The 26512-nt window shown below is 43.0% G+C and overlaps 1 long non-coding RNA gene across 3 annotated transcripts in view; it reads right to left on the reverse strand.

Annotated features, from left to right (window-relative positions):
• Window positions 1–5298: 5298 nt before the first annotated feature.
• Window positions 5299–26512, reverse strand: part of LOC134343473 (uncharacterized) — an 80519-nt gene continuing 59305 nt past the window's right edge. For 2 of the 3 annotated variants that reach the window (XR_010017236.1, XR_010017239.1), the window contains exons 5-6: window positions 15012–15234; window positions 5299–5926 (exon numbers count right to left, since the gene is read on the reverse strand). This is a non-coding gene — a long non-coding RNA (uncharacterized LOC134343473). Of the gene's footprint in view, window positions 5927–14240; window positions 14456–15011; window positions 15235–26512 lie in introns of those variants that run through there. The other variant, XR_010017238.1, reaches the window with a different exon arrangement.

Consider the following 26512-nt stretch of genomic DNA (forward strand, 5'->3'; position numbering starts at 1 on the left):
TCATTTGTGATATTGACCCTGAGGAACTTAAAGCTTTTGACCTGTTCCACTTGCGCACAACCGATGTAAATTGGGTCGTGCGGTCCGCTACTCCTTCTGAAGTCAACAACCAATTCCTTCGTCTTGCTGACATTGAGGGATAGATTATTATCTTTGCACCATGCCACCAGGTTCTTAATTTCCTCTCTGTACTCAAACTCATCATTACCTGAGATACGGCCTACAATTGTGGTGTCATCAGCAAACTTACATATTGTGTTCGATAGAAACTTGGCTACACAATCATGGGTGTACAGTGAGTACAGCAGGGGGCTGAGTACACAGCCTTGTGGGGCACTGGTGCTCAGAGTGATTGTAGAGGAGAGCTTGTCCCCTATTTTTAGAGCCTGGGTCCTGTCTGTGAGGAAGTTGAAGATCCAGCTGCAAATCTGAGTGCTAAGGCCCAGATTCCAGAGCTTAGGAATCAGTTTATTTGGAATGATGGTATTAAAGGCAGAGCTGCAGTCAATGAAAAGGAGCCTTACGTATGCGTCTTTATTCTCCAGGTGTTCTAAGGAGGAATGTAGGGCCAGAGAGATGGCATCTGCCGTTGACCTGTTGCTCCGGTAGGCGAATTGCAAAGCATCAAGGTTGACCGGTAGGCTGTGGTTGATGTGTGCCATAACCAATCGCTTGAAGCACTTCATAACAATTGATGTCAGAGCCACAGGTCGATAGTCATTCAGGCATGCCACTTTGCTCTTCTTCGGCACTGGGATTATCGTTGCCTTCTTAAAACACGAGGGGATCTTAGACTGAAGCAGTTGAAGATCTCAGCAAACATTCCAGCTAGCTCGCTTGCACAAACCCGGAGAACCCGTCCTGGGATGCCATCTGGGCCCGTCGCCTTCCTTGGATCTATCTTCAAGAAGGCTCTTCTAACGTCCTCCTCGGTGACGATGAATCACGATGCCAACAGGTCCAGTTCATCCGGAGGGAGCGGGACACTTCTTCTGTTCGAATCTTGCGTAGAACACGTTAAGTTGGTCAGGAAGAGAAGCGCCTCAGTTATTGATATTCCCAGCCTTTTCTTTATGCCCAGTGATCTCATTTAGACCCTGCCATAGTCTACTGGTATCCCTCTGGTTAGCCTGGGCTTCCAACTTGGCTCGATATTGCCTCTTGGCGCCCTTAATGGCTTTCTGGTGTTCACGCCTGGATTCCGTGTAGCGACTGGTATCCCCGGACCTAAAAGTCACAGCTGTAGCCTTCAAAAGGGACTTGACCTCATAATTCATCCAAGGTTTTCGGTTAGGAATACCCGGATCATTTTGCGAGACACACAGTCCTCCATGCATTTCCAAATAAAGTCCGTGACGGCTGAGGCATACTCATTGAGGTTAGCTGCCGAGTCCTTGAATACTAACCAGTCCACCGATTCAAAGCAGTCACGGAGGACCTCATCCGTTTCCTCCGTCCAACGTGACACTACTTTTGACACCGTGACCTCCCGCTTCAGTTTCTGTTTGTAAGCTGGGAGGATGAGTACGGCCTGATGGTCCAATTTTCCAAAGTGAGGTCGTGGGACGGAATGGTAGGCATCCTTGACTGCTGTGTAGCAGTGGTCAAGTATATTCGGGCCTCTAGTGGGGCAGGAGACATGTTGGTATAACTTTGGCAGCGCCTTTCTGAGGTTGGCCTAGTTGAAGTCCCCGGATGTAATGAGCAAAGCCTCCAGATACCTGGTCTCAAGTTCACTGATGTTGGCATACAGTATGTTTAGAACACACTCCATGTCCGCCTGGGGGGGAATGTAGACCGCTGTCAGTATGACCAAGGTGAATTCCCGTGGCAGATAGTAGGGACGACACTTCACCGACAGGTGTTCCAGGTCCGGGCTGCAGGAGCTTGTCAGTGCCACTGTGTCCGAGCACCACGCAGTGTTGATCAGTAGGCAGACACCACCTCCCCTCATCTTTCCCGAAGACGCTGTACGGTCCATCCAATGGATCGAAAATCCCTCTGGTCGGATGGCACAGTCGGGGGTGGTAGGGGAGAGCCAGGTCTCGGTGAAACAGAATACACAGCAGTTCTGCATCTTCCTGCAGTAGGTGAGTCTCCCTTTAAGATCATCCACCTTGTTCTCTATGGCTTGCACATTAGCTAGTAGGATGGTGGGCATAGGGACCCCGAAGCCCCTCAGCTTCAATTTGACCAGCAGCCCAGCTCTTTTCCAACGCTTCCTTGGTAAATAGTGCATCTTTCCAGGTTTCCATCGATGCAGTGTGTTGTTGTCAGCTCTTTGAGGTTGGTGGACGCGTCCCGCGGGGATTGATCGGCGAGTCGCGTCGTCGGGCACTCCGGGTCGGGCCGAGTGACAGGGGAGGCTCCACTGCCACTTCCAGCTGCCGGGGGCCCAGGCTGTCGATTGGGCCAGGCTCCTGGCCGAAACAAGTCCGTAAGCCGAGTCACAGTTGCGGAGGCCTCCGCTCCAGCCGAGCCTCGGGCTCGATTTCCAAGGTCGGTGACGGAGGCCTTACTTTTGGCAGTTGTGGATGGCCACCAACGGGGCTTTACAGTGGTTGCTCCAAGGAAGCGTCTGGGGCACCTTGAGGTCTCCGCCATCACTTTTGTGTGGTCGGCTGCTCCAGAGCGGTGCTGGTCAGAATGGGCTGTGTCTCCAAGCTCTCTGGCATGGTAGCAGGCCACGGGTCTCCAGGAACATGGTGGGCCTCGGACCAGGCCTCGCTGGTCGGGTCCAGGTGCGGTCTGGAGTTTAAGAAGTAATTCTGGCGTGGTGGTCTCCAGCTGGGTCAGTAGCTTTGCCAGGGTGTTGTTGATCTTGCTAGATGTAGCAGTTTGGAGGTTTAGAAGGGTTTCTCGGGTATAGGGTAGTGTAGATAGCAGTTTGCTCGGGAGTGAACACGCAGAGTCGCCAGTTACCTGCACCATCTTAATGAAAAAAACATTAATGCAAGTATCTAATCAGCCAATCATGTAGCACCAACTGAATGTATGAAGGCATGCAGACATGGTCAAGAAGTTCAATTACAAACTTGAGAAAGTCTGCAGATGCTGGAAATCGAAAGCAACACACACGCAAACAAAATGCTGAAGGAACTCAGTAGGTCAGGTGGCATTTATGGAAAGGAATAAACAGTCGATGTTTCGGGCCAAGATCCCTTCTTCAGGATTGAGAAGGAGGAAGATGCCAGAGTAAAGAAGGTAGTGGGGGGGGGGAGAGGGGAAGGAGGCTAGTTGGAAGGTAATAGGTGAAGGCAGGTGGGTGGGAAAGAACATAGAACATAGAATAGTACAGCACAGTACAGGCCCTTTGGCCCACAATGTTGTGCCGACCCTCAAACCCTGCCTCCCATATATGCCCCTAACTTAAATTCCTCCATATACCGGTCCAGTAGTCTCTTAAACTTCACTAGTGTATCTGCCTCCACCACTGACTCAGGCAGTGCATTCCACGCACCAACCACTCTCTGAGTAAAAAACCTTCCTCTAATATCCCCCTTGAACTTCCCACCCCTTATCTTAAAGCCATGTCCTCTTGTATTGAGCAGTGGTGCCCTGGGGAAGAGGCGCTGGCTATCCACTCTATCCATTCCTCTTATTATCTTGTATACCTCTATCACGTCTCCTCTCATCCTCCTTCTCTCCAAAGAGAAAAGCCCTAGCTCCCTTCATCTCTGATCATAATGCATACTCTCTAAACCAGGCAGCATCCTGGTAAATCTCCTCTGTACCCTTTCCAATGCTTCCACATCCTTCCTATAGTGAGGCGCCAGAACTGGACACAGTACTCCAAGTGTGGCCTAACCAGAGTTTAATAGAGCTGCATCATTACATTGCGACTCTTAAACTCTATCCCTTGACTTATGAAAGCTAACACCCCATAAGCTTTCTTAACTACCCTATCCACCTGTGAGGCAACTTTCAGGGATCTGTGGACATGTACCCCCAGATCCCTCTGCTCCTCCACACTACCAAGTATCCTGCCATTTACTTTGTACTCTGCCTTGGAGTTTGTCCTTCCAAAGTTCAAGTGCTGGAGAAGGAAGTATCTGATAAGAAAGAAGAGTGGACCATCGGAGAACAGGAAGGAGGAGGGGACCCGGGGGAAGTAATAGGCAGGTGAGAAGAAGTGAAAGGTTTACTGGAAAGAGAAATTAATGTTCATACCATCAGGTTGGAGGATACCCAGATGGAATATAAAGTATTGTTCCTCTACCCTGAGAGTGGCCTTATCTGGACACATCTAAATGACTTTGCACATGGAGTGATTGTTGGTGCCTGAGTTGGTGGTTTGAAAACCTCAGAAACTGCTGATCATTTGAGGGTTTCACATGTAAGTCTCTAGAATTTACAGAGAATAGTGTGTAAAATGAAAAAAAGGCCATCCAGTGAACAGCATTTCTGTTGGCAAAAATGCTTTTTTAATGAGAGAGGTCAGAGGAGAATGGCCAGACTGATTCAAGCTGACAGGAAGGCAGCAGTAACTCAAATAACCTTGTGTTACAGCTGTGGTGTGCAGAACAGCATCTCTGAATGTACAACACGCTGAACCTTGAAACGGATGGGCGACAGCAGCAGGAGACCATGAACATACTCTCATTGCTCGCTTTATTAGGTGCAGGAGCAGATGCTGGTATGATCTTCTGCTGCTGGTTCATAATCTGATACTTAAAGGGAGATAAGTTCCTGAACCTGTTGATGTGGGACCTAATGCTCCTTTATGTTATTTCCAACAGCGGCAGTGAGAAGAGAGTAGGGTCAGGCTGTTGAGGGGCCTTGAAGGTGGATTCTGCTTTCTTGCGACAGCATTCCTCGTAGATGTGCTCAGCAGTGGGGAGGACTGGGCTGAATCCACCACTTTTTGTAGGCTTTGGTGTTTCCATTCTAGGCTGTGATGCATCCATTCGGGATACTCTCCACTGTGCATCCTGTCAAAGTTTTAGATGGCAAGCCAAAACTGCGCAAACCTTTAAGGAAGTAAAGGCAGTACCATGCCTACCTTGTAATGGCACTTAAGTGCAGGTCCCAGAAAGATCTTCTGAAATGATACCACAAAGGAATTTAAAGTTACTGATGCTCTTCACCTCCAATCCCCTAATGTGGGCTGGTTCGTGGACCCCCGGTTTCTTCCTCCTGTAGTCAAAAATCAGCTCTTTGATTTTTGCTGATGTTGAGTGAGAGGTTGTTGTGCATGGACGGAAGGCGGCACTTTCTCAAGGCAACAGATTAGATTAGATTATGAGGACTCGCAGTCCTCTTTTATTGTCATTTAGTAATGCATGCATTAAGAAATGATACAATTTGTTCCTCCAGAATGATACCACAGAAACACAATACAAACCAAGACTAAAAATAAACTGACAAAAACCACATAATTATAACATATAGTTACAACAGTGCGAAGCAATACCATAATTTGATGAAGAACAGACCATGGGCATGGTAAAAAAGAAGTCTCAAAGTCTCTCGAAAGTCCTATCATCTCACGCAGATCCCTGCCATGAGCTTTCAGCGCTGCAAACTTGCCGATGCAGCATCCTGGAAACACCTGACCACAGTCCGACTCTGAGTCCGTCCAAAAACTTCGAGCCTCTGAACAGCCCTCTGACACCGAGCACCGAGCACCATCTCTGCCGAGCGCTTCGTCCCCGGCCCTGGCAACGGGCAATAGGCAAAGTCGAGGATTTGGGGCCTTCCCCTCCGGCGATTCTCGATCGCACAGTAGCAGCGGCAGTGAAGCGGGCATTTCAGAAGTTTCTCCAAATGTTCCTCCGTGCTTCTCACGCCCGTCTCCATCAAATCAGGATTGTGCACGGCCCCTATTTAACAAATACGATATCAATTTGGAGTGGCTGCGCGCGCTGCGTCACGCCGCCATCTTCTTCTCCCCTCCAACTTGCTTTTTGCTGTGTGAAACACCAATCTAAAGGAGAAAAAAAAATGATATTAATCTAAACAACACCACTATGTCATGAAATTGATAATTTAGCAGTAGCAGTACAAGTATAAAAACAAAACTGAATTACAGTAAGTATATATATATATTAAATAGTTCAGTTGAAATAAGTAGTGAAAAAAAACCAGAAATTTAAAAGGTGAAGTTGTGTATATGGTTTCAATGCCCATTTTGGAATCGGACACCAGAGGAGGAGAAGAAGCTGTTCCTGAATTGCCAAGTGTGTGCCTTTAGGCTTCTGTACCTCCTTCCTGATGGTAGCAATGAGAAGAGGGTATGTCCTGAGTGATCGGGTACTTAATAATGGACACCACCCTTTCTGAGGCATCGCTCCTTGAAAACATCTTGGATACTACTTAGGCTAATACCCAGATGGAGCTGACTAATTTTATAACTTTCTGTAGCTTTTTACGATCCTGTGCAATAGCCCCCTCAGACCAGACAGTGATCCAGCCTGTCAGAATGTTCTCCATGGTACATCTTGTAGAAGTGTTTGAGTATTTTAGTTGACGAACCAAATCTCTTCAAACTCCTAATGAAATGTAGCTGCTGTGTTGCCTTCTTCATAGCTGCATTGATATGTTGGGACCAGGTTAGGTCCTCAGAGATCTCGACACCCAGGAACTTGAAATTGCTCACTCTCTCCACTTCTGATCCCTCTATGAGGATTGGTTCATGTTCCCTCATCTTACCTTTTCTGAAGTCCACAATCATCTCTTTGGTCTTACTGACATTGAGTGCAAGGTTTTTGCTGTGACACCACTCAACTAGTTGATATCTTGCTCCTGTACACGCTCTCATTTCCATCTGAGATTCTGCCAACAGTGGTTTTATCATCAGCAAAGTTTTAGATGGTATTTAAGCTATACTTAGTCACACAGTCATGGGTATAGAGAGAGTAGAACAGTGGGCTAAGCACACACCCCTGAAGTGTGCCAGTGTTGATTGTCATCAAGGAGAAGATGTTATTACCAGTCTGCACAGATGGTGGTCTTCCGGTTTTGAAGTCAAAATCCAATTGCAGAGGTAGGTACTGATGTCTCCCACTGTAGCTTTTCAATCAGGACTGCAGGAATGATGGTGTTAAATGCTGAGCTACAGTCAATGAACATAGGTGTTTGTGTTGTCCAGGTGATCTAAGGCTGTTTGAAGAGCCAATAGGATTGCATCTGCCGTTGACCTATTGTAGTGACAGGCAAATTGCTGTGGGTCCAGGTCCTTGCTGAGGCAGGAATTCATTCTAGCCATGACTAACATCTCAAAGCATTTCATCATCACTGTAGAGGTGCGTGCTACTGTGCAATAGTCATTAAGGCAGCTCACATGACTCTTCTTGGGTACTGGTATAGTTGTTGCCCTTTTGACCGTAGCAGTGAGAAGTTGAAAATATCTTTGACTGCACTAGCCATGAGTTTTCAGAGCCTTACCAGGTACTCCATTGGGGCCGACCGCCTTGCGAGGGTTCACCCTCCTGAAAGACAGCCTGACATTGGCCTCCGAGACACCAGGTGCAGCAGAGATCTTTACAGCTGTAGCTATATTCTCCAAAGCAGGCATAAAAGGCATTGAGCTCATCCGGTAGTGAAGCATCTCTGCCATTCATGATGTTGGGTTTTGCTTTGAAGGAAGTAATGTCCTGCAAACCCTGACAGAGCATCTGACCTCGCCTCCAACCTCACTCGGATCTGTTTCTTCGCTCTTGAAATAGCTCTCCACAAGTCATACTTGGTTTTGTTGTGCTGACTTGGGTCGCCAGACTTAAAAGCCACAGATCTGGCCCTCAGCAGACAATGAACCTCTTGGTTCATTCAAGGCTTTTGGTTTGGTACAGCAAGTTTTTGTAGGCACACACTCATCCCCACAGGTTCTAATGAAATCGATAAACAATCTGGCATACTCATCCAGATTCGATGATGAATTCCCTAAATACAGTCCATTCCACCGATTCAAAGCAGTTCTGTAAGCGCGTCTGTGCTTCCCTTGTCTGTACCTCCTTAGTCCTCACTGCTGGTGCTGTAGTCGTCAGTCTCTGCCTATACTCAGGAAGAAGATGTACAGACAGGTGATCAGACTTTCCGAAATGTGGGCGTGGAATAGCATGATAGACATTCTTGCTGGTGGTGTAACAGTGGTCCAGTGTGTTGCTTCCTCTGGTATTACAAGTGATCTGTTAATGATAATTATTTAGTGACATTTTCAAGCTGGCCTGGTTAAAATCCCCCATACTGATGGGGAAGGTGTCAGGGTGTGCTGTTTCATATCTGCTGATCACAACGCTCAGATCACCTGTTTGACGTCGGCCTGAGGTGGAATGTACACTGCTATCAAAATGATCGCTGAAATCTCCCAAGGCAGGTAAGCTGGGCAACATTTCATTGCAAGATACTCTATGTCTGGTGAGCAGAATTGGGACATCACTGACACGTTTGTGCACCGAGAGGAGTTGATCACGAGGCATACACCTCCACCTCTGCTTTTGAGAGACTCGACAGTCCTATCTTGACGTCAGGATAGTGAACTGGTCAATCGGAATCTGATAATTTGCCAAATTCTAGTGTGTTCTAGGCTAATTGACCAACCTCTCCTCAAACGACTCTTCTACCATCCCTGGAATCAGTTTGGTGAACGTTTTTATGGTAAGGATGCATACAATACTCCAGTCGTGATTTTACTAAGGCTCAATATAATGTAGACAGATAAGCTTACAGTTCTGTGGTAAATCAAGATTCCTTTCAGTATGTCATTGTTTCTTAATCTATTATTACTTAAATGATAATTTTCAATTCTGTTCTCCCTGTCAAAGTAGATAATTTCATATTTACCCAGCATGGCAATGTAGCAGTTAGCATAATGCTCTACAGCACCAGCAATTTAAAGATTGGGGTTCAAATCCTACCATTGTCCCTAAGGAGTTTGTATGTTCTCCCTGTTATTATATAGGTTTCCCCCAGGGTTCTCCAGTGTCCCCTCACATACCAAAGACATATGGGTCAGGGTTAGTAAGTTGTGGGCATGCTGTGTTGATTTCTGGTCAAAATGGTCGACATCTTCTGGATAGATCATGAAACCATCTTTTTCACTTCTTTTATGTCTTTTATGTTTGTTTCTCTTCTTGAATGTGATTCTCGAACTGCTGGAGTCCATGTTTTGCTGCTTGGAAATCATTTGGGTGTTCCAGTGCTCTGCAGTCTCCAAGAGGATTCTAGGAGGAAGATCCAGCGTGCGTGAACCTCGTAGCGGGTGAGCTGTGGGAGGGGGGGCGCAAGCTGATCTTTGGCTCCATTTCGCTGATTAAAGCTGCCATTGTTCGCCAATTAAAGCGATGAGCGAGACTGAAGCATTAAAGCAAGTGCAGAGGGTGAGCGCCGGCTGCCTGCCTCTTGATCGGTTGCTCTGAACCAGAGAGGGGAGAGTCTGCTGTTGCTCCCGGTACAGAGTTAACTAGGTTTCTTTTCTGTGTTTTGGATGTGGACTTATAAAAACAGAATATAAAAACTATAAAACTGAAAAATAGAGTCTATAGTCCAGACTCTATTTTTCAGTTTTATAGTTTTTATATTCTGTGTTTTTTTTTTGCCCGATCTTCTTGATTTTTTTGGAGAGGGGGATTTGGGGGTTGATGTGCCTGTTCCATTATGGTTCTTTTTATTTGAGAGGAGCTGTGATTTGGGATTGATGATCATGCCATCTTTGCTTTTATTTCTTTGTTTCATGACTAGCAGGAGAATTGAAGAATTTCAGAGTTGTACACTTTGATAATAAATAAACCTTTCAAACTTTGAACCTTTGCAAAGCATGGTGGCACTTACCATCTGCCCCCAGTACATCCTCGGACTGTGTTGGCTGTTGATGCAAACAACATATTCCACTTTTTTTTTGATGTTTTGAAGCACATATGACAAATAAAACTAATTTTTAACAATTTGATTGTTGAGATTGAGTCTTTACTCATGTAATATTGCATCTGCCATATAACTGCCCACTTACTCAGTTTGTCTAAATTGACAAACTTTTACCAAAGCTAGCCTCTTGTAGGTTTAATGAATTATGTTGTTGTGATATTTTGTTTTCCTCTGTTTTTCTGTATAAGAGAAGAGTAACTTGGCCTTTAGAACATAGAATAGTACAGCACAGTACAGGCCCTTCGGCCCACAATGTTGTGCGACCCTCAAACCCTGCCTCCCATATAATCCCCCACCTTAAATTCCTCCATATATCTGTCGAGTAGTTTAGACAAAAACTTCTGCTAGAAAACTGATGTGTATGTATAGGGGTGGGCTGAGCTGCAGTGACTCTTGTTGTCAAGTAGGCCACCAACATTCAAGAGAGCTGATTTTAATACAGATGGGTAGTGGACCCTAGACCATTGCAAGGTCCGGGGACACAAGAGATTCTGCAAGTGCTGGAAACCTTGAGCAACACATGCAGGATGCTGGAGGAACTCAGCAGGTAAGACAACATCTATAAAGGGAAATAAGCAGTCCATGTTTCTGGCCGAGACTATACATCAGGATGAAGGGTCAAGGGTCAGTCCTTGACTACATTCGATCATGCAGGTACCCAGTTATTCTCAAATGGGAGACAACTCCTGCAAAATTTAGAACTTAAGGGGAGAAAGAGGCAACTGGCAGTGTGAACCTTGGACTGACTAGCAGCAGGTAAATAGCTCTTTTTGAACAAGGAAGCTGTTGGCCTGGGCTCAAGCTGAAAGGAAATGAACATTTCTCAGCTCATTTTCTGAAAGGATTCATGTTGCCCAATGCAGATAGACTGTGCACCTCAAGATTAACCCATCCTGATCATAAGACTCCTGCCAGGATTTATCAGGGCCAGGAATATTTATTACCTTGTGACCAATTTTCCCTCTAAATTTTAGTAGTCAGTGTGTGCAAAAATCTAATATTGTGCAAATTTTTTTTCCTGTGACAAAAGTATGTGCGCACTGAATGCATACATGGCTCTGTTTACGTAGGTTTACAAAATATTTGACATAACACTGCACAGAATAATAACGAAATAACATACATATTTAAGCCACTCAGTTATTTTTTCTCTCTCCTGTCTTTGGCATTTATCCATTCTTTGTAGACTCTATCTAGATTAATAGAATTATTAATTACTACATTATTTTAGGTAACTAACCTTCTGTGTGCACATTAACTTCCTTTGTGCGCTGGCTGAAAAACGTGTGCGCACACGCACATGCACACAGCTTAGGGGGAACATAGCCTGTGACCAACGTTTATAACTTCGCGCACTGCAATTCCGAGTTGATTCCACAACCTACAGACTCACTTTTAAGGTCTCTGCAATTCCCGTTCCCAGTGTTATTTATTTTTCATTTGCATAGTTTGCCTTCTTTTGCACATTGATTGTTTCTCAGTGTTTGTTAATGTAGAGTTTTTTGTAAGTTCCATTTATTTCTTTATTTTTCTGTAAATACCTGGAAGAAAATGAACCTCAAGATAGTATGTGGTAACATATAAATAATCTGATAATAAATTTACTTTGAATTTTGACTTTGAGGATTCTGTTGAATCTCAACTCCTTTTAAAAGCTAGATATTAAAGTCACCTGCGTAAGGACCTCACCTCAGGTTTCCACACTTGGAGTAAGTATGGGAAGTAAGAGATCTGTGCTTTAATGACTTTCCCATTTAGACCAGGCGGAGATTTAAAAATTCACCTCCCGACATAATGGTGAAAGTTAGTGATGATGGACAAGAAGGCTGAAGCCATTGGTACCTTGGAATGGGTCAAAAATTTCATGATGGAAGAGGTGAAAGGAAGAAGAATGGACATTGTATACAAATTATAAAGTAATACATTGCATAATGATTTTAATAATTGTTTTAAATTAAATAAGAACTGGGCAGACCATTCTGTGATGACAATGTTGTCTTAGCCAAATCACAGTATAATTTGCCCAATCACAGTATTTGACATTTGCTGTTCAAACAGACTTCCATATTATCTACCTGCAGTAGTCATACTACTTCTGCTGATTGTTTTGACAATGTCATTCCTATCTAATGTAAACCATGGTTGTCATTCTGATTAGCTAAATTAATCTATATTAATTGCACTAAATACACTATCTGTATAAATACATTACCCAATCAAGGCATGGCTGTTAAGCAATCTACAGGTGGCTTGCACAAACCTGAATAGATCAGATCAGACAGGAAGAATTTTGCGCCTAATCTTCTTCCTTATGACTACAGTTAATTGCGTTTTAGCTCTTTCCATTTCCAACACGCCAACTGTATCACCTCAATAGAATAATGGATATTGACTGACTTACATGCACTAAGTTTACAAAATCAACTTCATCAAATGCTTTATAAAATACTAAGAACATATAGGGTAAGATAACATATAGGGTAACACTAAGAACATATAGAGTAAGATAACATATAGGGTAACACTAAGAACATATAGGTAAGATAACATATAGGGTAACACCAAGAACATATTGGGTAAGATAACATATAGGGTAACACTAAGAACATATAGGGTAAGATAACATATAGGGTAACATAAAGAATATATAGGGCAAGATAACATATAGGGTAACACTAAGAACATATAGAGTAAGATAACATATAGGGTAACACTAAGAACATATAGGTAAGATAACATATAGGGTAACACCAAGAACATATTGGGTAAGATAACATATAGGGTAACACTAAGAACATATAGGGTAAGATAACATATAGGGTAACATAAAGAATATATAGGGCAAGATAACATATAGGGTAACACTAAGAACATATAGGGTAAGATGCTGAGATACATCCTAAGATGCACTGGGCCACATCATCAGTGATGTAACCTGGGGTCATTGGGTGTTTCAGGTTTTTCAACATCAGACAGCTTCACCCAGGCAACCCAGCTGTTGGCTAGAAGAAACTGCAGTCTGATCAAGGACAGGAGAAGCAGACAAGTTACTTTGTTTCCCCCATTTTGTGGGCTCTGAACAGTTTCTTGCTCTTGGATAGTCTAATCAGAGCAACTGAACGTGGACATAGGAAGCTTCAGGTAATGACCTGCTAAACCTGAGACCATCTTCAAACAAATAGCCATTTGTTACGTAAAGGACATGGACTCTGAAATGATCCTTGCTCCGGGACAATCTAATCAGAGCAATATCCCTGAGACCATTCTCAGAGTAGCTACTGGTTTTGCAAAATGCCAGACCTGCAATCGGTAATCTCGTTAGACTCGGTCTGGGTTGCCTCATTTAAGTGGGTTGGACCAGTCAAAGTATAAAGACACAAACACACAAGGCTGGGGTGGGCAGAGCCATGGAACAATGTTGGCTGTAGCCCTGGACAATGACCAGTAAGAAGGTGACCCAGGTAGGTCAGGTGATCTTGAGCCAATGGAGTGGAGATCCAATGGTTCAATTGTATAAGAGTCAGGAGCTCCAAATTCACAGGGGCGATAACTCTCCAGCAGCCAGAGACCAACCACCGCCGATAAGGAAGACCCCGCGGACACATGGAGATCGGGACCACGAGGAACGCCTAGCCGGCATAGATTCTTTTCCTGGGTAATATCCTTTTCTCTTCATTGACTGTTCATGGACTGTCAGGGAATTCTAGTAGGGTGCACACAGAGACAGTTCGTGAACCCACGTACTTTTAGTTGAAACAATAAAAGTTACTTGCTGGTAACTACAGATTCTCTGTGCCTCATTATTACAAGGGGTGATTCTTGAAACACAGCCATGGTTGATCAGGCCTCAGCTTGTGTCCCAGCAGCAGTGATCCACAGCTCATACCTCTTAATCCATAGCTATCTGGAGGCTCGCTCAGCAGTCTCTATGATGGTCCTGATGCCTCCACCCCTGTTATGCCAAGGAGAGAGTAGGTTCTGGAGAGCGAGCAGGCTGCAGAACCTACATACCCCACCTCTAAAGGCTCACAACGTGCCCTTCACCCCTGTCTCTGCACTGTTCTGCCAGTTCCTATTTTACAAAATCACCTTTATCAAGTGTGTTATAACATCAATAACATTTAGGATATGAAGAATTATTACAACCAAGCACAACTTGCCCTAAAAGAGCACAGCTGCCACTGGACATTTAGATCAGGTGCAACTGATAGTGAACCGACTACACCAGCTTGGTCAGGTAGCTTACTGACAGTGCCAAAATGCAAATATGAATGTCTGTTGCAATTTGCAATGAGAGGCTAGAGAAATAACTTAAATAAAGATTCAAAGTACCTTTATTATCAAAGTATGCATGCTGTATACAACCCTGAGATTTGTCTTCTCACAGACAGCCATGAAACAAAGAAAACCATGGAACTTCAAAGAGAAACTTCTAACCCCCAACGCACAAAAAAAACTGAGCGAGAAACATAGAATACAAAACACCAAATCAGAAAGTAATCGAAGGAGTCCTGGCATATTCGGTTCAGCTCAGTTCGGTTCAATCCAGCGCTGTGTAGCTTGCTATCTGCATGCCGCATGATCAAAATCACTCCTAAACAGCAGCAAAAACAAGGAGTGAAGAGAAACTCACTTTACACCACACGCTGTTGGAGCAGTGCTGCCCGGATAATCAAGGACACGACCCACCCAGCCAACACACTTTTCATCCCTCTTCCCTCCGGGAGAAGGCTCAGGAACTTGAAGACTCGTACAGCCAGATTTGGGAACAGCTTCTTTCCAACTGTGATAAGACTGCTGAACAGATCCTGACCCGGATCTGGGCCGTACCCTCCAAATATCCTGACCTGCCTCTCGGTTTTCTTGCACTACCTTACTTTCCCTTTTCTATTTTCTATTTATGATTTATAATTTAAAATTTTAATATTTACTATCAATTTGTACTCCTGGGAGCACGGAGAGCAGAATCAAATATCGCTGTGATGATTGTACGCTCTAGTATCAATTGTTTGGCGACAATAAAGTATAAAGTAAAGTAAACCAGAAACACATCATAATGTGAACTACAGAGTCGAATCCACACACAGAGATAGACTTAATCCTATGGTTGACTAATAACATAATGAGTTGATAAGGTACATTTCACTTACCTAACTGTAAGACAGTTACATACAGTAAATTGGGGCAGCACAGAAGCATAACGGTTAGCGTAAAGCTATTGCAGAGCCAGTGACTCGGGTTCGATTTCCGCTGCTGTCTGCAAGGTGTTTGTATGTTCTCCAACGAGGTGCACGGGCTTGTAGATTAATTAGTCCCATGGGAGTAACTGAGTGGCGTGGGCCCGTTGGAAGGGGCTGTTACTCTGCTGTATCCCTACATAAAATAAAACAATCTGGAAAGTAATGTTAACATACTGAGGTGGAAAATAACTTTTGAAATTGGACGGCAAATGTCGCTCTACTTAGTAGTATCTTGGTCTCATTATATGAATTAACTGATGGGGCAATGTAGATCACCAGTCTGAGTTTTGGCTGTTGATTAGGTAGCTACTGCAGCGGTTCATGATTTAGAATCATTTTAATTTGTCCCAAGAGGTGACTTGAGTGAAGTTCTATGAATCATGTTACTTAAAAATAGCTATGTTTTGTTTCGATTGTACTCTAGATAAATAGGAGTCTTCTTGGCCATCGTCACCTCAGCATCATACTCTTTTAACGGTAATCGCTTCACGTTAATGTCTATAGTAATATCATACCTCTTTAAATCCTGTTCAACTAGTTTTGAATTTTGTTTTTATTTGACAAATATTTTACTTTCTCTTCCATGGGTGATGTTTCCTTGCTAATGACTTAATGAACTGTTAATCCTGAATAATTTCTTGTACAAACAGTGACATGGACTTGTATCATCTGCCAAGCGGTATGTTTGCACTGGCAAGTGATTAGGAGATGGAATCCTTCAAAGTAAAATCACAGGGTGAAATAAAAGATTGCACCGACGTTCACTACAGTGAGAATAACAATGCTTGAGAAGTCAAGAGCAATTTCTATTCATCTGAGCCTGCTTACTTAAATAGATTTTTCCCCATCACTCGCAGAACCACGCTGATGATGAATGTAGCTATTCAGTTTAACAATGATTAATGTGTCTTGGCTCATATTAGTAATGTTATGGTGATCCTTAAGGATATGAAAAGGATAACCATTATGGTTTTGTTATTCTATGGAGTTGTAATAGCAGAAAAACAGTGCTTCTTCCAGCTGATTAAAAAAAAGGTTCAGTAAAATTCACATTATGTTCCAGTGAGGTAGCTCCAATTTGAAGGCATGAATATTGATTTCTCCTTCTGGTAAAAGAAAATTGTCCCTTCTCTTCCCCTTTTCTCCTATTCCCCACCTCTTCTCAACTGCCTATCATCTCCCCATAGTGCCCCTCTTCCTTCCCTTGCCCCTGTGCTCCACCCTCCTCTCCTATCAGATTCCTTCCTCACCAGCTCAAAGTTTCCTCTAAGGTGTGTATGTGTACACATCTTTTATTTCAAGCACACAAAGGAATTTAAACTGTGAACAAAAGGTTATCGTCGTCTACCTCATTGACATGTTAAGTATATTTCACAATTGGACACAATCACATTTCCTTTTCCAGTTTCTGATACAGATGGTGTTGACAACATAGAGTTTGTGGTAATTTGTCTGCAGATTTTAGAAATGGCTTGTTGAAGAAATTATTCAGTGTGCACATGATGCAGTCACTGGGCAAAAAAATTGCACAGCACAAGATTTTTGCGCACACAGGTCATTACAGATTAGCTGGAACATTGCTCCAGCCCCTTACTTTTCCCTGATCTCACCTATCACCTTCTAGCTATCTTTCTTCCCCCCCGCTGCCTTTTTATTCTGGCATCTTCCCCCTTCCTTTCCAGGCTTGAAGAAGGGTCTTGGCCCAAAATGTCAAATGTTTGTTCAGTTCCAGGATGCTGCCTGACCTGCTGAGTTCCTTCAGTATTTTGTGTTTGTTGCTTTGGATCTCCAGCATCTGCAAAATCTCTTGTGAGTAGGTTCAGTAAACAAATCTTTTACATCACACAAACTGAAAAGATTTCATGCATCAGCTAGAGAAATTACATCTATGTGATAAACCAAATTCTCACTGTAGACACCTGCTGTTGAGGCTCAGAGTCACAGAGTGTTACACTATGGAAACTTCGGTGATGGACAAATGGGACAAGTTTAGTTGGGAATCTTGGTTGGCATTGTCCTTCAGTCTGCCTGGACCATGTCAACCAAGGTTCCCATCTAAGCTAGTCCCATTTGCCTATGTTTGGCCCATATCCTCCTAAGCTTTTCCTATCCATGTATCCGTCCAAGTCCCCTTTAAAAGTTGTTAACGTATCGGCCTCAACTATTTCTTCGGCAGCTCTTTCCGTGTATAGACCACCGGCTGGGTGAAAAAGTTGTCCCTCAAATTCCTATTAAATCTCTCCTTTCTCGACTTAAACCTATGCTCTCGAGTTCTTGATTTCCCAATCCTGGGAAAAAGGCTGTGAACAATGACCCTCATGAGTTTAAACAACTCAAACATCATTCCTCATGTTCCAGTGATAGAAATCCTAGTCTACTCAGCCACTCTCCACAACTCAGTCCCTTGAATCCCAGTGGCAACCTTGTAAATTTCTGCCTGCTCTCCAGCCTAGTGGCAATTTTCCTATAGCAGGGTGGCGATAACTGAAACTGGAACATAACATCTTAATTTCTATACTGATGACAGTCAGCATACCAAAAGCTTTCTTCACATGGACTTGTGCCCTTAGGTCCCTCTGTTCTACAACATTCCCCAGGGTCCTACTGTTCACAGTGAAAATCCTTTCCTCATTTGTCTTCCTAAAATGTAACCCGTCATACTTGTCCAAATTAAACTCCATTTGCCATTCCTTGGCCCATTTACTCTGCTGATCATGATCCCTCTGCAATTCCTGATAACTATCTTCACTGTCTATATCACCACATATTTCTGTAAAATTTGCAAATTTACTAACCATGCCTTGTACGTTTTCATCCAAATGTAAGGGGTTTCTTCTTTCATGTTACTGCTTAGGTTAATCAAAACAGCTTCTTTGTTATGTTATAATTAAAATGGTTTCTTTGTTATGTTAAATGCTGAGAAAATTCTTTCGCTGCAGCTTGTTTGGGTTATATTATTGATAAGAGAGAAAATGAACTAATGGGTGTCCATGTTATACTTTTTTGGGGTGATATTCTGTCTCATATGGCTGGGAAACAATGTTTTTGGCGGGCTTTTGGAGGAGAGACCGTGAGTAAGACGGGCGTGCCGGGAGCGCTCTGATCAACCTCCTTGGGTGGTCCCGAGTTACGAGTCGAGGGGGTCGGCGTGGATCGTAGGGTGAAGAGAGACGGTCCTGAGCTCCAACTGTGTGCACGAAGAAATTGAACTTTGATAAGTCTGGTGCCTTTTTCTTTTCCTTTTATATTGTATCTCTATTAATCTCATAGTCGTAGTAAGATCTATAAATTGTAATCTGTAAAATGTACATTGTGTGTTGTCTGATGATTGATGTTTGAGGTTGAATCAGGTGGCATTGCACAGCAACTGAGGCAAACGGGAGACATGGTTGGGCGGCGGACGGAGTTTCCCCTAGATAAATACGAGCCGATATAGCTGAGTGTTACACAAATAATTAACATAGGTGACAAACAGCAATGGGTCTAGAATAGAGCCCTGGGAAACAACATCATCTTGAGCTTTCTACCATCAAGGCATTGCTTACTCTTCTTGGATCTCATGTAACTGATTTTTCCATAGCAGCTTACCATTCAGAATCTTATCAAAGCTCTTTCTAAAGTCCATATAGACCAAGGGTTCCTAACCTTTTTTATGCCATGGATCCATCCCTACCAATAACCAAGTGATCTGTGAATGCCAGGTTGGGAACTCCAGATGTATACCATGTCTACTGTCCATCTGTCATCAATCTCCTTGGTTACGTCTTCAAAGAAAAACTATTATGGGTATGAAATAGAAAAGCAGCCAGTATCTGTCTGTAGAGGTATGAAATTCAATTGATGTTGATTGGTCAGTCGAGGAGTTGAGTTGAGGGTTGACTGCTGGACTTGAACATACGAGATTGTGAGGGACGGTCATTTGTCAGAAGCAACAGGTGAGGTTTGCAAATCAGTGGATGAAGAGATGCTCAGAAGGGGATATAGTGAGGGTATTAGGACTGAATGTCTTTAAGGGAACCTTTTTGAGATGAATTACCTGCATTATGGTCAGACAAGTTCCCTTTAAGAAATACTGTTACAGGCCAGTTGTACTTGAAGGTGCAGTTGAAGACTGCTTCCTCACAAATGGTCTGCAGACAATGAGGATCATAATGCATCAATAGAAACTGTATAAGTGTGTGTTTAGGTCAGGATTACAGAGAGAAAAACTGAGTGTAGATCCTCACTTTTTTGAAACATTTACTTTTAAATGAGCCTTGTAAAGTGCAAAACTATGGTACTGGACATTGTGAATTTTCCTCACATATGTTTATTGTTACGGGTTAGTAAATAATTTGATCTTGCTTTTGTACTTTAGATGCCTGAAAGATGAATATAGTATAATAAGAATTTGTTCCTGCACCTTAGCTTGTTACAGTCTTTATTAATTGCTTAGACAAAGAGACCTGGTTTAATGGATTCAGGTTTCCAGTGATACAGAGTTGGATGGGAAAAGTCTGAAAAGGAAGCTTCCAGAATTCTGAAAAGGGACTTGGGCAGATTAAATAGTGAGACAGGAATTTGCTGCAATGTGGGGAAGTGCAAAATTCATCACTTGTATGAAGTACTGCAAAATAGAATGAGCTTGAAATTTGGTAGTGTGGAATTGTGTTTTAAAGCAAAAGTATTTTGCAATGGTAACTTTTATCACAGTCTTCCTTGGGTGTAATGTTATTGAATGTGAAGGCTACAGGGTACGGTTGGTGCATATTGCATGATTTAAAGCTTTTTATCTCAAATACATGCCCATAAAATGGAGTGGGTCTCAAAACATGCAGCTGCAGACCACAAGGTTGTTTCACACCTCATCTGGAGCAATCTGCTCCAATCTGTGCTAATGTTGGGATCATTCCAGTGAAGCAACACTTGGAACAGTCACTTTCAGCCCTGCTGTCTTCTGTATTTCTTCAAGAGAAAACCCACAGTGATTAGATGCCTAAATCTGGTAACACAAAATTCCACTGGAGATGTGTACTGCTGTCCACTTTAGATGAATCAAATATCGGAAGCAAGTACGACATTCATGAATGTACCCCTTACCCCTTCTGTTCTCCTCACCTGCCTATCACCGCCCTCTGGTGCCCCCCTGCCTTCCCTTCTCCCGTGGTCCTCGCTCCTCTCCTATCAGATCCCTTCTTCTTCAGCACTTTATCTTCAGCACCTATCACTTCTCAGCGTCTAACTTCATGCCCCCTTCTCCATCTATCTAACCTCCCTCCCCCTCACCTGGCTTCACCTATCGCCTCCCAACTTGTCCTCCTTCTCCTCCCTCCAGCCATCTTATTCTGCCTTCCTTCCCAATACTGATGATGGGTCTTGGCCTGAAACATTGACTCTTACTGAATTCCTTCTGCATTTTCTACATGTTGCTCTGGATTTCCAGCATCTGCAGAATCTCTTATCTTTATATCAACACCCAACATTAACTTTTTTTCTCTGTAAACTGCCACCTGACTTATTGCATATTTATGGCATTCTTTATTTTTATTTATAATAAACTTGTTTATTTAATATGCAAGTCCACAAAGAACTGAAGACTTGCCCAGGGATTATAGCACTTAGACTTAGTAGCACACAAATTATAGCCACTTGTGGTGTCAAACACATATTTCATATATGTTTAAGACAAATCATTCTATCCACACAGAACCACTTAGCACAAATGTCTTTTATTAACTATAAAAGCTAAATGCTTCAGAACAGACTCATCAGTGGCTGCCAATGGCTTTTTCTTCAGTCAGTCCCACATTAACAGGACTCCGACAGTCCCCTCTTTGATAACACAGTGAACTGTCTGGGCATTTAGTCTCACATCCATTGACATTTTGATGGTAACAAGTTTCAGATGCTGTGGCTGGAAGTGGGGAAGAATAAAATGGCCCACTTCAGCAATTTGGCCACACAGTCTCCACACAGTATAATGCTCTACAGGCATGCGGCTCGAGTCAGAAGGGTAAAGGGAAGATAGCTGGCTGTAAATCAGACTTTAGGGAGCATCAACTGTTGGCTGCATGATGAGGGAAAGGGAATTGCACTCGACTTAAACAACTGCAACTATTGAAAGAGCTCTGCCACAGGATCTCAATCATGTTACTTACAAACACACTGATAAGGCTATCTGTAGTTTTATGTCTTAATGTGCTGTCCTGACTTAAGTGGTTAATTATCATCTTTGAATAACACTGAGCAAAGAAGCTTCTTTCACCTCTGATTTTAACCTCAGCCTTGTCCAGTTTTTTTTTAAAAAAAGAAACTCAAGTGCTTGTTGAGGTAATGTCATTTTGAAGCCAGAGAAGGCTGGACAAAGTCCCTAGATTTCTATACACAGCCAAACAGTGCAGTGGAAATCCTCTGAGACTTAAAGCTACCGAACAAAAATATGAAAGCAGACCAAGAACATACTTCAAAATAAACGTACAGTTTAATGTTTCATAACTTTTAGGAAATATGATTATGTGCATTTGGAGAATAATGTCAGTTTAGCAAGCTTGGCGGAGTTTTTGATCCCAGGCCAAGCTGAACATAAAGCTAGATGTTCAAAGTTCAAAGTAAATTTATTATCAAAGTACTTACATGTCACCATATACAACCCTCAGATTTATTTCCTTGCAGGCATTCTCAGTAGAACAAAGAAATGCAACAGAATCATTCTTGGGTGCCTAGGCGCGACTCGAGTAGCAGCAGTACTCTCAACAGATACGATTAAATATTCCCGTTTCAGTCTGCTACAGCTAAAAAGCACAACTGATTAGGTCAGTACAGTCAGCAAAGATGTCTTATTGCATTTAAACAAACTATTGCTACTTAAAACTGATGGAAACAATTGTGGTCGGAAGGGCCCACGGAGGACACCACGGAGGTTGCACGGGCATAGATCAGGGTTACAAGCTTGTTTAAGGAAACGGGGTTTTAAACTCCCTATACTGACTAACTTGCTGGCGAACGTGCAGTCTCTGGTGAATAAAATCGATGATCTCAGAGCTAGGGTGCTGAATCAGAGGGACATTAGGACCACATGTGTCCTTTGGTTCACGGAATCCTGGATAACCCCTTCCATACCAGATGCAGCGATCCAGATCAACGGGTTTACTATACATCGTCAGCATAGATCTATAGAGTCTTTCAAAAGCAGAAGTGGAGGAGTATGCCTCATGATCAACTCTTCTTGGTGCACAAATATATCTGTGCTGTCCCAATTCTACTCACCAGACCTGGAATATCTAGCAGTAAAGTGCCGTCCTTTTTACCTAGCATGGGAGTTCTCTGGAGTCATTTTGGTAGCAGTTTACATTCCACCTCAGGCCAATGTCAAGCAGGCTTTAGATGATCTGGGTAATGGGATCAACATGCATGAAACAGTGCACCCTGATGCTGCCTTCGCCATCGTTTTGGGAGATTTTAACCAGGCCAGTCTGAAAAAATCACTTAGCAATTACCATCAACAGATCACTTGCAATACCAGAGGAAACAACACACTGGACCATTGTTATACCACCATCAAGAATGCATACTGTGCTATTCCACGCTCTCACTTCGGGAAGTCTGATCACCTGGCTGTACTTCTACTCCCTGAGTACAGGCAGAGACTGAAGACCGCAGCACCAGCAGTGAGGACCAAGAAGGTATGGACAAGGGAAGCACAGGAGCGCCTACAGGACTGCTTTGAATCGGTGGATTGGACTGTATTCAGGGATTCATCTTTGAACCTGGATGACTATGCTGCAGTTGTTACTGACTTCATTAAAACCTGTGTGGATGAGAGTGTCACAAAGTCTTACTGCACATTCCCAAACCAAAAGCCGTGGATGAACCAGGAGGTACGTCATCTGCTCAAGGCTAAATCTGTGGCATTCAAGTCTGGCAACCCAGGTCTGTGCCAGAAAACCAGGTATGATTTGCAGAGGGCTATTTCAAGGATGAAGAGACAATTTCAAATGAGGTTGGAAGCGTCATTGGATGCACGGCAACTCTGGCAGGGTCAGCAAGATATTACTTCCTACAAAGCGAAATCCAATAGCTTGAATGGCAGCGATGCTTCACTACCAGATGAACTCAACGCCTTCTATGCACGCTTTGAAAGGGAGAACACAACCACAGCTGTGAAGATCCCTGCTGCACCTGATGACCCTGTGATCTCTGTCTCAAAGGCCATGTTAGGCTGTCTTTAAAGAGAGTGAACCCTCGCAAGGCATAAGGTCCCAATGGAGTACCTGGTAAGGCTCTGAAAACCTGTGCCAACCAACTTGCGGGAGTATTCAAGGATACTTTCAACCTCTCACTGCCATAGGCAGAAGTTTCCACTTGCTTCAAAAAGGCAATAATTCTACCGGTGCCTAAGAAGAATAACGTGGGCTGCCTTAATGACTATCGCCCGGTAGCACTCACATTGACAGTGATGAAATGCTTTGAGAGGTTGGTCATGACTAGTCTGAACTCTTGCCTCAGCAAGGACCTGGACCCACTGCAATTTGCCTATCGCCACAATAGGTCAACGGCAGATGCAATCTCAGTGCCTCTCCACATGGCTTCAGACCACCTGGACAATACAAACACCTGCGTCAGGATGCTGTTCATCAGCTATAATTCAGCATTTAATACCATCATTCCCACAATCCTGATTGAGAAGTTGCAGAACCTGGGCATCTGTACCTCCCTCTGCAGTTGGGTCCTTGACTTCCTATCCGCAATCTGTGCAGATTGGTGATAACATCTCCTCCTTGCTGACGATCAACATTGGTGCACCTCAGGGGTGTGTGCTTAGCCCACTGCTTTACTCTCTGTATACACATGGCTGTGTGGTTATGCATAGCTCAAATACTATCTACAAACTTGCTGACAATACAACCATTGTTGGTAGAATGTCAGGTGGTGACGAGAGGGCGTACAAGAGTGAGATATGCCAACTAGTGGAATGGTGCCACAGCAACAACCTGGCACTCAACGTCAGTAAGATGAAAGAGCTGATTGTGGACTTCAGGAAGAGTAAGATGAAGGAACACATACCAATCCTCATAGAGGGATCAGAAGTGGGAAGAGTGAACAGCTTCAAGTTCCTGGGTGTCAAGATCTCTGAGGATCTAACCTGGTCCCAACATATCGATGTAGTTATAAAGAAGGCAAGACAGCAGCTATACTTTATTAGGAGTTTGAAGAGATTTGGCATGTCAACAAATATACTCAAAAAATTCTATAGCCTTACCGTGGAGAGCATTCTGACAGGCTGCATCACTGTCTGGTATGGAGGGGCTACCTCTCTGAAAGAAGCTGCAGAAGGCTGTAAATCTAGTCAGCTCCATCTTGGGAGCCTACAAAGTACCCAGGACAACTTTAAGGAGCTGTGTCTCAGAAAGGCCTCTAGCGCCCAGGGCATGCCCTTTTCTCACTGTTACCATCAGGTAGGAGGTACAGAAGCCTGAAGGCACACACTCAGCGATTCAGGAACTGCTTCTTCCCCTCTGCCATCTGATTCCTAAATGGACATTGAATCTTTGGACACTACCTCACTTTTTAAAAAAATATACAGTATTTCTGTTTTTGCACATTTGAAAAAATCTATGCAATGTATGTAATTGATTTACTTGTTTATTTATTATTTTTTTTTGTTTATTATTTTATTTTTTTCTCTGCTAAATTATGTATTGCTTTGAACTGCTGCTGCTAAGTTAACAAATTTCACGTCACATGCCGGTGATAATAAACCTGATTCTGATTCTGATTCTGAAAAAATACACACAAAAACTGACAAACAACCAATGTGCAAAGGAAGACAAACTGTGCAAATACAAGATAATAATAATAAAATAATAAATAGATAGATAGATAGATAGATAAACAATAATAATACTATGAATTGTAGAGTGCTTGAAAGTGAGTCTGGGCAGGCTGTGTTCAGTGATCAGGTCAGTCTTCTCAATGATATCTGAACCAGTTCAACTTCCCAGCCATCTCAAAGACCAAAAACATACATTAATGGGCACCTACAATAACAAAATGTGATGAGTTTTAATTAAACTGCAGAAAATAAAAGCATTCTGGGCAATTGTGAGAGAACTCACCAGTTATCCGGGGCACCAACACTTTCACAAAGGACCCTGTGGATCAGTCTACATAACGAGGATGATTAAGAGGAAAGAAAAGTTTTCCTTAGCAGAGCAGAATAACTTTTATATAAAACCAACCTGTCAGGTCTAGTGATTCATTCAGAACCAGTCATAATTCTAGCTTGCTTCAGGTTACAGGTCTCCAAATTTCACGCGAACTGTCAAGGCAAGTCTTTATTTGTATTTCATTTAGAGATACAGCACAGTAACAAGCCCTTCTGACCCATGAGTCTCTGCTGCCCATGTGACTAATTAACCTTCTAACCCCTATGTCTTTGGAATGTGGGAGGAATCCAGAGCACCCGGAGGAAACCCACGCAGTCATGGAGAGAATGTGTGCACTCCTTACGGACAGTGGAGTGAATTGAACCCAGACTGCTAGTGTTGTAATGGTGTTACACTTACCACTATGCTACTGTGCTGTCCCACACACTGAGCAAGCTCCGTGGGGCTATTTATGCATTTTCTTTATTTCTATTTTCAGTTATGGCTTTTGTTTTTTTAAAATTATAAAGCTCCAAAACCTTCTTGGTGGGAGATACATATATACACATATTTTGGCCTACAGCTTGAAATCCTGCATGCTTTCTCAAATTCATCATCTTTAAAAGGCACAGAGTCTAAAAGGAAAACAGAGTGATTTTATTTCCCTAAAGGGAGTGATACTGTATCATCAGAAACCATCCTAACAAATCTTATAGCAAAGAAAAAACAGAAATCATTGTTATGGTTGGCAGTTGTAATAGTTCTTGAGTTTATGACTAAAGTGATAAATAACATGTGGTTTAAAGCATACATGGGCAATCTACTAATTACAGACTAATGGCATAGCCTTCACTGTATTTTTTGTCTTGCCATGAAGTTGCAGATCTATGTATTGCCAGGTTATGCCACCAAGAGGTAACTTTCCAAAAATAACAATTCACGGCCCGAAGATCAACTCAATTTGCCATCTACATTTACATGTATTAGGAATTTGCCGTGGTGTGTTGGCGTGACATGCAACAACAAAAGAAAAATCAATAATTATGAAGAATTGTATAAAAAAAATAAAGTTACAGGTTAATTGTCACATTATGGAGTAAAAGTATTTTATCATAGTTAACTAAACCGTAAAACATAGAAAACAGAACGGTACAGCACAGGAACAGGCTCTTTAGCCCAGAATGTTGCACCAAGCTAATTAAACTAGCAATTAAATGCCAAGTTAAACTAATCTCTTTAGTCAACATAATGTCCATATCTCTCCATGTGCCTATCAAGTGGATCTGA

This window comes from Mobula hypostoma, chromosome 1 (genome assembly GCF_963921235.1).
Source record: "Mobula hypostoma chromosome 1, sMobHyp1.1, whole genome shotgun sequence".
NCBI classification, from domain to species: domain Eukaryota; kingdom Metazoa; phylum Chordata; class Chondrichthyes; order Myliobatiformes; family Myliobatidae; genus Mobula; species Mobula hypostoma.